The sequence below is a fragment of the Papaver somniferum genome, chromosome 4, assembly GCF_003573695.1.
Source record: "Papaver somniferum cultivar HN1 chromosome 4, ASM357369v1, whole genome shotgun sequence".
NCBI classification, from domain to species: domain Eukaryota; kingdom Viridiplantae; phylum Streptophyta; class Magnoliopsida; order Ranunculales; family Papaveraceae; genus Papaver; species Papaver somniferum.
The window spans coordinates 162,563,926-162,575,027 of record NC_039361.1 but is presented as its reverse complement, the minus strand read 5'-3'; the positions used below and the strand labels follow the sequence as shown (position 1 = coordinate 162,575,027).

Sequence of the window (11,102 nt, the reverse complement as noted above, 5' to 3'; positions counted from 1 at the left end):
AAAACCCCCATACTGTATTCCACCAATAGTAACACCGAATAATCAGATGTATATTGTTACACACAAGCCACCATACAAGAATTGGTTTAGATTGTGTTCTGATGCGGCTTTAGTCAAGAAAGATGCAACTCCTACAGATGCTGCTATTGTCAAGAGAAACTCAAAAAGCACCTCCTAGGGCAGGAGGTGGCTTCATAGTAAGGAATTCCTCGATGGAACCGGTATGCACCGGAGAACTTATGGTCACAGATGACCCAACTGAAGATATTAACTTTTATGAGTTGTTAGCTGTAGAACGAGCAAGCCAGGAGATTGCGCCAGATTGGTTGCCATTGCAAATATCAACAGATAACATATTTGTCATCAAAATTTTGAAGGATAAAAGACTGCGACCTCACATTAATGACATGGAAGCACTAATAAAGTTGGATATATATGAGAAGAAATATCTAATGTTGTACAGAACATAATGCAGGGGATCAATGCACTGATAACCAATTCGAACGGGCGTTGGAACAGGAATCACTTCAGATTTTCAACTATGCCCAGAGAAGCGAATTTCGCTTCAGACTACCTCGCTAATACCGTGAACATACCAGGGGATCGCAAAATTACCAGGCCCAAGCCAAACACGTCAACTATTGAGCAGGGTCAGCTTCCTGATTTGCTGAATCATATTCTGGATAGGGACCGCAACAACAAAGGTTTCATCAAGATGGATCACCGGGCTGCAGTCCAGCGTTCTCTCTGTGCATGGGATTTGAAAAAGGGAACGATGAAATCCAACGAGGTACCCCCTGAAAGTACAATGTTGCAAGCGAAGAAATGAAATGAGTAAAACTTTCAGCTTCCTAAGTTTCCTTCTCTATCATATTGTCCTTGTTACTAGAATGTAGTAGTATACTGTCCTTGGTTTTCTACATCTAGCTCAACAGTCTACTAGTGATGTATGTCCTTGTCTACATGTACTGTGTTGTGACTCCTAGAATGCCATTATTATGATTGTTACAATGTAAGAATTTCTAAGATTCAAATACTGAGACGTTGATATTGAGCTATTTGTCCAATATTAGTATTAAAAATAGTGAATAAAATACCTGGTAGACCCCAAAATCTTTGCCAGGCAAGTTGTGCATCTTGTTGCGATTGATTCAGATAACAACTTTAAATACGCTGCTGCAAACTTGATAAATGACCATATTTCTCTCTTCGATAACCTTTTGATGATAAACTGATCGTCCAGTGACTTAGTAAAATAGGTGTTGCTCTTACCACCGTGAGATTAAGGGACCTTACGAAATCTAGCTCAGATCTTCACCTTCCAAATGGACCATTGTCACTGAATGCCACTCTAACAAGCAACGCCTTGAGTGGACTGGAAAGAATGAAACGCCTGAAGAAGATTCAATGAATCATAAACCACTCCAACCCGTGTTGTTGTCGTCTGAGTTATCTGCCCCTTTCACGGGATGATGAGATTCAGTGACCTCAGCCATACCCAGGTCTTCGAAACGCTTTTCCAACTTTAACCTCTTCTTATGAGTTTTGCCTTTGGTTAATGAATCTGCTGCCACTTCACCATTAATTTCCAGTATCTTGCTCCCTGGCATCTTTTTACTAGTCCATGCTGCATCAAGGTTCCACATGTATTTCAGTCTCCAAAGGATTAGCCGGGGCATTTGAACTTTAGATTGATAAAAGATGTGGCTCGGACCCTGTGGTGTCATGATTTGGTAAGGAATCCACATGTTCACCGTTTCCATCCAGCTTGCACTTTTTATCACTGGGAGAATCTTTACCACTTTGCTTGGAAGCTTCTCTGCACCACTTGCAGACTCCTCCATATATTTTTGTATAGACACCTGATTGACCTCTTTCCGTAACCATTCTGGATTTCAGTAGCTGAAATCAAGTTTTGAGGGTGGAAGGTATACTGAGTGAACAACAATCGATGAATATCGAAAGCAAGCGACCATCTTACTGAACCTGCAATCGTACAAAATAGTAAACTGAGTGAATGTGGCCAAGTGTAAAATAATACCAAACTGTTCTTAACTCATAAGAAAAGTTATATTTTACCCAAATTCTTTATTTACCCTTTAAATATAGGAGTATTAAAATCAGAGAATACCCTATCAAAGATTCCAAAGGATGTGTTATGCACAAGTTATGAATTGCATGAAGTCTACAAGACGCAGACAATGTTCCGATAAACTAACAAAAGTGAAGTGTAAAATGAGTAACAAAACTTACAGTACAACCCAATGGCTAGGAGCACCCTTCAAAGAACGTAAGTGTCTTCACCAATTTCTTTCCTCCCTGCCCAGCACTTCCATGTGCTTCAAGGAACTTCTTCACATGGAATGCTTCACAATAACCTGGCTTTTGAGCCGAAAGATGATCAATAGAAGGAATTATTTCTGCACCTATGCAGCGTGCTATCCACTCTAACAAAGGCCTCTTGATATTGAGAACAAGAGATATGTCTTTTTCAAAAAGGTATTCTTGAGCGAAACGTGAAACTGATTTTTCTACTGATGAGCAACTATCTTTGCTACTGCCATCTTCAAATGATTTGTTTCCTATATAAAAAAAAGTGAGACAATAAGAACAAAAATTCAAAGAAACAAAGAAAAAGAGTCCATGTCTGTCAAATATGGATCTAAACATGTGTCTCGTTATCAAAATTCCAACACAGGTGTGAAGTGTTAGACAAAATATTTGCAGATACTGAATACAAGCCCATATAACTAAATGAAATGTTTTGTTTTGTTTTAATTTTAATTTTATCTTCTACATATAGTGTTACATCTTCTGGATTATATGAAGCTCAAAAAGATAGGAAATACAAGATCCACGGTTAAAAAAAATTCAAGAAAAATACGGTGGGCAATGAGAGAAAGGTCACATTTGTTCGATGATTAGCAATTATACTTCAATCAGAAATCAAACTCCAACATGCCCTGAATAATTAGAAAAACTATTGTACCTCAAATTCTACCTTCTCCTTCTGAAGCAACTCTTCCAGATCTCCAATGCGACATCTTGATTCTGCTACTGTTACTGATATGGTGCCTATTCTTTTTATTGCAATCTGCCGGGGAGCATTAAGTACTCCAGTAAACAGAATTTCTGCCCTGTCGACCACCTGTCACAGACAGCATCCAGAGAGTACCTACTTCAGTAACGACATTTGAAGTATACATATGGAACCTCAGTTAGTAATCACTGTACCTGATCGACCTCTTTCAGTAACCATTCTGGATTCCCGTAGCTGAAATCAAGTTTTGAGGGTGGAAGGTATACTGAGTGAACATCAACCGATGCATATCGAAAGCAAGCGAACATATTCCCGAACCTGCATGTGCACAAAATAGTGGAACTGAGTGAATGAGGATCAGTGTGAGAAAATACCAAACTGCTCTTGAGAAAAGTTACATTTTACCCAACCGCTTTATCTACTCTTTAAAAATTGTAGAGAAAGATCTGAAAATAGAATTTCCACTCGAATCATACACAATATTCAGTGATAAAATCTAACATATAAAAGAATGTCAAAAACCATCATCCAAGAGGCATGAATGGGAACGTCAAAGAAAAATTTCGGCTCCATAATGCGTTTATATCAAAAAGATTGTATCACTTATCCTGATCAAAGGTATACATACCCTGTCAGATTCCAGCGAATGTGTATAGGCAATTTAGATGTGATATGCACAAGTTATGGATTGCATTGATTAAAAAAATCTTTCTATTATCCCATAAGTTAAACTGAGGAATGGTAGCAAAATGTAAATGCTAACAACCTGCTGCAATAGAGTATCAAAACTTGATAGATGATTAGACACCCATTGATACTCAAAAGCTCCGTCAAGGATAAGAAAACAGGGCTTCTCAATGTTTGAAGTCAACTGCCGGTTGGAAACATTTTTCTTACAAACAACTCCTTTAACAACAATACTAGAAGAAACAAGGTAAAAGGTAATGTCAGTGTCAGAAATTAAAACTGCACCAAAAAAATAAAACAGAAGTGCTGCTCATAGTTATTTGTGTATATCACCATATGGGAACTTTTAAAAGAAAGCTGCACCTATGCCCACATGATATCTTCCAAGATCAGGGATGGAGCCAGGACTGAAGATGCAAAAGGACCCCCCCCCCCCCCCCCCCAAAAAAAAGTCTCACTGGGTGGCGGCAAAAAAGGGGCAAATCTAGGGGGATTTTGATTGATAACATCTAAAACCTTTAGGGAGCTATATGGCGAGTAGGCTTAAAAGACAATTCTGTAGAGATCCTAGGACAAATGATTGTAATTTGGCCTAAGGTTACATTCATATGTAATATAAGATATATTTTACAAAACATGGTATGAAGAAGAGTAGAATGATCTGTTGTTGTTTCCAGTGTGGAATAAGTTCATCAAGTGCTCTTGGTTGGTTCAAAAGGATTCCCAGGTAAGATAAGATATTTGCACCAACTTGAGCACCGTTTTCAACAACACAAATAAGCTAAGTATTTTATTCCCTGCTGAAACTGGAAATCACTGTGTTGGTTTCCCATAATTCATAACCAAGGCGTGACACTGCCATGTGGCTGGGACTCCACTAAGAAGAATGTACAGTATCACATCAACACTCCAGATACCAGCTTCTGCTCCGTCATGCCGTCAAAAAACTTCAGGAGCCACATAATATGTACTACCATCAATTCAAAGTATTTAAATACTTCCCCTGCACCAAATTTTAGGATCATCAAAGTTAGTATCACCAATGACCAACCTAGAGTTGCAAAATACTTTATTCCGTAACACCAGTTGCCCTACTTAAGCTCGCTACATAAATATAGCTGAATGCCAACTTCAAGTTCAGGGACATTTCTAGAGCTCAAAATTCATGTTTTCAGTTATGTAAAAGAGATAAATTAGGCAATGGCAGAAGCAATTGACATCATTATGTCCCATTGAAATATGTTTAGTCTTGATTAAAATAGCAGTCCCCAATGAAGCAAATAAATGCACTTAAACACTGATGAGCAGTAAGCATTAAGAAATCTCCTCTTCAGACTCATTAGACGAGCCACTCGAATCCTACACACACAGGTTGGTGCTCAGGTGCTTTCTAGTCAGTTTGGCATCAAATGTCTTTTTAGAATTCACACTTAGTGTCTGAAATGCCAAGTCTCATTTACTTTTTTTATCAGATTAAATGCATTCTACTACATAATCTACATTCAAATCAAGTACTAAGCTCATCGACTAGTGTCTACTCCGAATTTATCATAAAATTGCATCAGAAAAATCCACAAGGAACATCTCAGAATCCAAAATCAAAAATCACCACAGATCAAATTCATACCTGACAATCCAAAAATCAGTAGTCTTTTAGGTGGAGAATCTTCACACTACCAATCAAATTTGATAATTCTAAGAATTCATCTGAATTATCAGATTGAGCTTCACATCTCACACGATCTTCTTCGTAAACACAGATTTAAATTAAATTGTATTTCCAGTGAAACGATCTGTACTTGTCTTCTCACATCTTCTTCGATATCATCTGATGAATTTCCATTTGGCTTTACAAGCATATTTCTCCGTTGCGATGTGACTAATGGTGCAGTTGGTTTTTGTGATTTGATAGGCGTACGTTAAGATCCAGTAATCCTCCTGTATTTTCTCCATTTCAGGCGGCGGCGGCGGCGGCGGCGTTGGAAAAAAAACTGAGGGAGAAGAAGATGAAATGACGAGGATAAGTCAACCAGGAGATAGAGAGTAAAGTAGCCGAAGACCTAAACCATGGAAGATGAACTTTCGAAATTACTTAGTTGCCCCTTGCAAGGAAGCACTTAAAACCGCTCCTCACTGGGCCGATGAAGCTGCGAGGGTGAGGTCTTGGCCCATGTTTTTGCCCCTAAACAAAATAGTGAAAACTACCACCAGACTCATTTTTTCAATTTCGTCCATTATAAAATCCACAGGCGTCAAATTTAACGCACGCACCCATTTCCTCAGCAAAAACCTCTCACACCCATAATTCTGGAATTTTTTGTCTTTTCTTTTATTCCTAGGCTAATTTCTATAGGTGAGAATTTCATTCGAAATCAAAATCCTATTGCAAAGCAGATTGATCTTCGATCTTCTCTCGCATTATTTCATTACCATCATCATCACCATCACAATCGTTACATCTCAGAGAACCAGGAAAAAGGAAAATGATTGGAAACGAAAATGAAAACGAATAAAAATGATTAGCTGAAGGATTTCAGGTCTTCAACAGAATGTTTTTTTGCATGCATCGAAGCCCTAGTAATTAATTCAATTCATTTTCCAGAACCCTAATTCAGAAATCCCTAATTCTTATTATTAATGTTTTTGCCGTAACATTTTGTTAGAATATATATACCGAGATGAATATTGAGGTTGTCAAATTCAAGATGAAATGGTCAAGACTCAATACTCAACATAGCTACCAGAAGATCGACGGATATCAAGTATTGAAGGTTATCGACCGAGATCTGTTCAACTTTCCAAGAATAAAATATCTTATGTAATTAGGTGGTTTTCTAGATAAGAAAAATATCTAGTTAATTTCATATATCTTCTATATTCTAGTTAATTAGGATATATTCTAGTTTATTAAGATATATTCTCCAGGAATAAGATAATATCTTAATCAATTCTTTATTCACTCTATAAATAGAGACTCTCAATGAATTGTAATAATCCCAGTGACATCAAAACTGGTGATTAATAATATTTCATCCTTCAGGGTTTTGTCCGTGGACGTAGGTCGAGTTGACCGAACCACGTTAAATCTCTTGTCGCATTTCATTTCTCTTGAATCGATGATCCATCAATACTCATAATTTATTACATTTTACCGATTTGTCTAAGTCGGGTGTAGTATGAGATCTCTAAATTTCCTGATTCAATTTCGAATCATTAAGTGAAATCATTTTCTAGTAGTTATAATGTAACGAAATTGGAAAAGTTTGTTCAGTCCTGCTATTAAGTTAAATTGTAATTATTGAAAATTCGCTGAAATATTGTTATATAAAAAACGAAAAACACAATCTCTGAAGATGTTACTTTCGATTGAAAGCATAACTTTACAGAATTTTGTATATGTTGTGTTTTTCATATTGCAGGAATGATGAGAATTTAATGCTTGAGTTGGACATTCATTAGAAGTGATAGATCAGGGCATTTGGCAAGGTGGGAAACAAGTTATATCCTTATTAGTCCTGCAATTGAGAGAAAGTTAAGCAAGTGGTTTCTGGTCAGAGAGACAACCTGGACAAAGAGGATTTGAAGTTGATTGTCTTGCAAAGAGTAAGTCTTTAGTGTGTAAGCTATCCATAAACATTCTGAAATTTAGGTTGACACAACAATTATCTAACAAACTTACAGGTGTACAAAATCATGAGTAGTAGAGGTAGTAGTAGTCATAGGAATATGAGAGTTGCACCTGCATTTGTTGTAACCTCTAGAACTAAAAAGAGGATCGGGAATTATCTTTTGCATCTCATAGATATGGCATTACCTAGAGACTCATCATATCTCTTTGGCTCAATGCTTTCTGTCAGGTTCTCAATGATAAAGGCTATGATGGTACAACAGCTGATATATGGTCTTACGGAGTTATCCTTTTTGTTCTTATGGATGGTCACTTGTCGTTTGAAGAGTCTAATCTTGGAGTTATGCATGAGAATGTAAGAAGTTTAATAAGATACCTTTTTATTCCGCTTCTGAGAACCTAAATCAGAGACTAATGGAAACTCTGAAATCACTCAAACTTCAGATATTCCGTGCTTAATTCATATTCTCTTTGTGGCTCTCGTCCGATGCTAAGAAATTAATTAATCGTATTCTTGATCCAAACCCTGAAACCGTGAGTCCCTAAAAATAACAATACTCTGATATGTTTCTACTTTACCCATTTTCTTCTAGAATTTTAACTGTGCCCAAAAAGAAAATTGGAAGTGGTGATCTTTTTTAGCTAGTATGGTATCCTCTTTTTTTTTTTTCTGTAATTGTGTTAATTCTGTGATTTCAGATGATAGCCATTCCAGAAATTTTGGAAAATGAATGTTTAGGAAGGGATGCACCACCAAGCTTTGTGATTTCTTGGGCCTTAGCGTAGTTTAAGAAGTATAGAAGAAAGTCATATTCTGTACCACCGGCATAACCTGCAAACAAGGTGTTTGCTAAAATGCATGATTGAGTTTGAACAACAGAAATAGTGGGAAAAGGCAACAGTAATAGCGAGCCAGTGGTATTAGTTCCAGATGCTGAATTTTGGAACTCAGTGGATGATAAGTGCTAAATATTGCATATTTCCATATCTTTTTCTTGGCAACTAACTCATCTTTTGCGCTTTAAAATTGTATATTATCCTGAATTCTGTATTTTGCTCTCCTCAGGAATAAATACTTAAAACTGTCTAATTTTGTATTTTTAGGTTCTAATAAAGCTTGGATGAATCGCGGAGCGAAAAGAGAAGAAAAATGGTGGAAAGCCGACAAAGAATCCCGCAAGAAGGCAGCGAAGAATGTTGTGCGCAAGACTCAGAGGCTAGAAATGGGCTTAGATGGAAGAATTTCTCTTAAAAGATGAAGTGGGCTTAGCAAGACCAAGGCCCAAACTCTAGACCAAACTCTAACACAAGTCCTAGACCAAGCCCAAAGCCCAGATAAACTAAAGCCGTCCGATTTGATCTGTCATCACCGCATCCAACGTTCCTCCTCGCCAGACATCAAAACCGCTGATTCCGCCTAACACCAGAGCACCTAACCCTTTCCCTTCACCAAAACAGTCGAGCCAAACATCCCCTTCCTCAAACTCCATCGATCTCTTATCTCCTCCCTCACCTCTGCAACACCACCATTCCCTGCCACCGCCGTTTCTCTGCCGCAGCCGCCTTCACAATCCCTCCACAGCCACCCTATTCCACCTATAACCAAAACCCATCACACCCATCATCCCCTAATGTCGACCAACCCATTTCCTTGACTTCAGAACCCCTATTCTCTGTTAGGGTTTTGAAGTGGAAGAACTAGGTTGAGGGACATGGACATAGGAAACTGAAGATGGAGCGTAGCATCATGGAGAGGAGCAACAACAGGAGCAGACAATATGGGTAAGCAATTGTCCCATCAATTTCTCGAATTTTGATGTAACCCTAAACCCTAATTTTACTGTTGCTATTTGGGAATTGGGGAAATTGTATGAACCCCAGAATTTTGGGTATAAATTGAATGTGTGTGTGGGTGTTGGAAGGGCATGCCTGGGTTAGCCAGAGCTCAACCCTAGAGGACTGGATTAGCCAGTGCCCTTCACTGGTAACTCTTGTTCGATTTTAAGTTCAGTGCATTCCCATTTCAATTGTTAACCATGTTTAGCATGTTCTAACTTGCTTGCTAAGGTTTCAATGAAGCTCTAATTTACTGCTGTGTTTTCATTCTGATAATATTACTCTTGAATGTCAAACATGCTTATGAAAGAATCAATCTCAGTGCATCATCATCTTGCTCTCACATTGTATGTCATGCATACATTGTAGTTAGGTTTACACTATGATGATTGGACTACAACTCATGTTAAATCAGATTAGCATTGACCCTTAGACTAGTTGTGCTTTAGTTAGACAGTTAGTACTTTGGAGAATATGCCTTAGTTGTGATTGCTCTTTCTAGTGGGGAAAGACCTTAGATATAGGGCAGATTAGAATCTTAACCCTTATCTGTTATAGGGACAAGAGTAGTGTAATAAATAGAAGGCATAGTGTAGGTTAGAGGTGGATTTGATAACCTTAGTTTCCACCTTCTCAGTTAGTTTCCACCTTCTCAGTTCTTAGTTCCCACCTTCTCAGTTCATCTTTTCTTCTTAACTCTCTGTCACTGCCTAAAAAACAGTAGAGTGAAACCTTAGGTTCAACTACACACACCAAGTCCCTGTGGACGACCTGCGCTTGCACACATACACTACAACAACACTGTGCACTTGCAGTTTTCATGTAGGCTTTATTCTCATATTTTCATATCACCCCAACAGCCTACCAGTGGCATAATGCTTCATTGAATCATGAAGGGAGTACGAGTCGGATGCGAAAGCTGGTCTAGGGATATATGAGTTTTGGACAGCGCTTTTAGTCAAGTTTCCGCAAGAAATCAGGAAATTCCTAACTTGGATAAAATTTGAACTCAATCTTGAAATTGTAGAATTTGTGTTATATTGGGTTAATGGTTGAATAAATTTGTTATGCAGCTAAGAAAATGGTTGCATAACATGTTATGCATCTAAAAAAGATGTTGCATAAGTTGTTATGCAGTCGCTAAAATGGTTGCATAACACGTTATGCAGCAACATTTTTGTTAGTATTGAAACCAACAACAAAAAAAGACTGCATAACTTGTCGTGCACCTGCAATAATAACTGCATAACATGTTATGAAGTCGAGAACATGGATTCATAAAGCATTATGCAACCATATTTTTGTAAGCACTGAATTAAAAAATTGACGCATAATTTTTATGCATCCATTTGCATGACATGTTATGCATAAATTAATAGATGCATTAACCAAAATATGGTTGCATAACGTTTTATGTATCTTTTGTTGTGTCTGCATAATGTGTTATGCATCGTTTTTGGTGGCTGCATAATGGTTGTGTACCAAATTTTCGAAAATTTAGCTTAATAGAACAATCGCCTCCGATTCTTTTCACAAAAAACTTAAATCTGGTATTGTTGTTTGTACTCGTTGTGCAACTCTCTTAAAAATCTTTCTAACTACATAAAATTTTTAAAACTCCAAGGCGCGGATTGTTAAATATGTTATGTCCAAGTTGCGTTGCCAAATATATCCCTAAAAAATTTGGATGCATAACGGGTTATGCAAACATTTTTCAAAACTTCATACAATTATGGGTGTCATGGAAACTAAAAATAATCTTGGGTATGACAATAAGAATCTTATTTTTTTGGGTCTGCGCGTAATTTTCTCAAACAAATACTCCCTCTGTCCCAAATTAATTGAGCTAATTGGTTTTAAATTTTTCCCCACAAATAATTGAGTTATCTCACTAATCAATGGGGTATTTCT

The 11,102-nt window shown here is 37.5% G+C and overlaps 2 long non-coding RNA genes across 4 annotated transcripts; one reads left to right on the top strand and one right to left on the bottom strand.

Moving 5' to 3' along the window:
* Positions 1 to 311: 311 nt before the first annotated feature.
* On the bottom strand, positions 312 to 5,762 carry LOC113271798. Of its 3 annotated transcripts, XR_003322351.1 has the most exons (8): positions 5,355 to 5,762; positions 3,807 to 4,730; positions 3,439 to 3,486; positions 3,235 to 3,358; positions 2,990 to 3,148; positions 2,254 to 2,582; positions 1,098 to 1,986; positions 312 to 797 (listed from the first exon to the last, which is right to left on the bottom strand). It is a non-coding gene; the product is annotated as an uncharacterized LOC113271798 (long non-coding RNA). The 3 variants fall into 3 exon arrangements; XR_003322349.1 differs by lacking the exon at positions 3,439 to 3,486 and having other exon boundaries at positions 5,355 to 5,761; XR_003322350.1 differs by lacking the exon at positions 3,439 to 3,486 and having other exon boundaries at positions 3,002 to 3,148; positions 5,355 to 5,761.
* Positions 5,763 to 7,463: 1,701 nt separating this feature from the next.
* Positions 7,464 to 9,389, top strand: LOC113274449. The gene is made up of 2 exons (XR_003323022.1): positions 7,464 to 7,710; positions 8,460 to 9,389. It is a non-coding gene; the product is annotated as an uncharacterized LOC113274449 (long non-coding RNA).
* Positions 9,390 to 11,102: the final 1,713 nt, after the last annotated feature.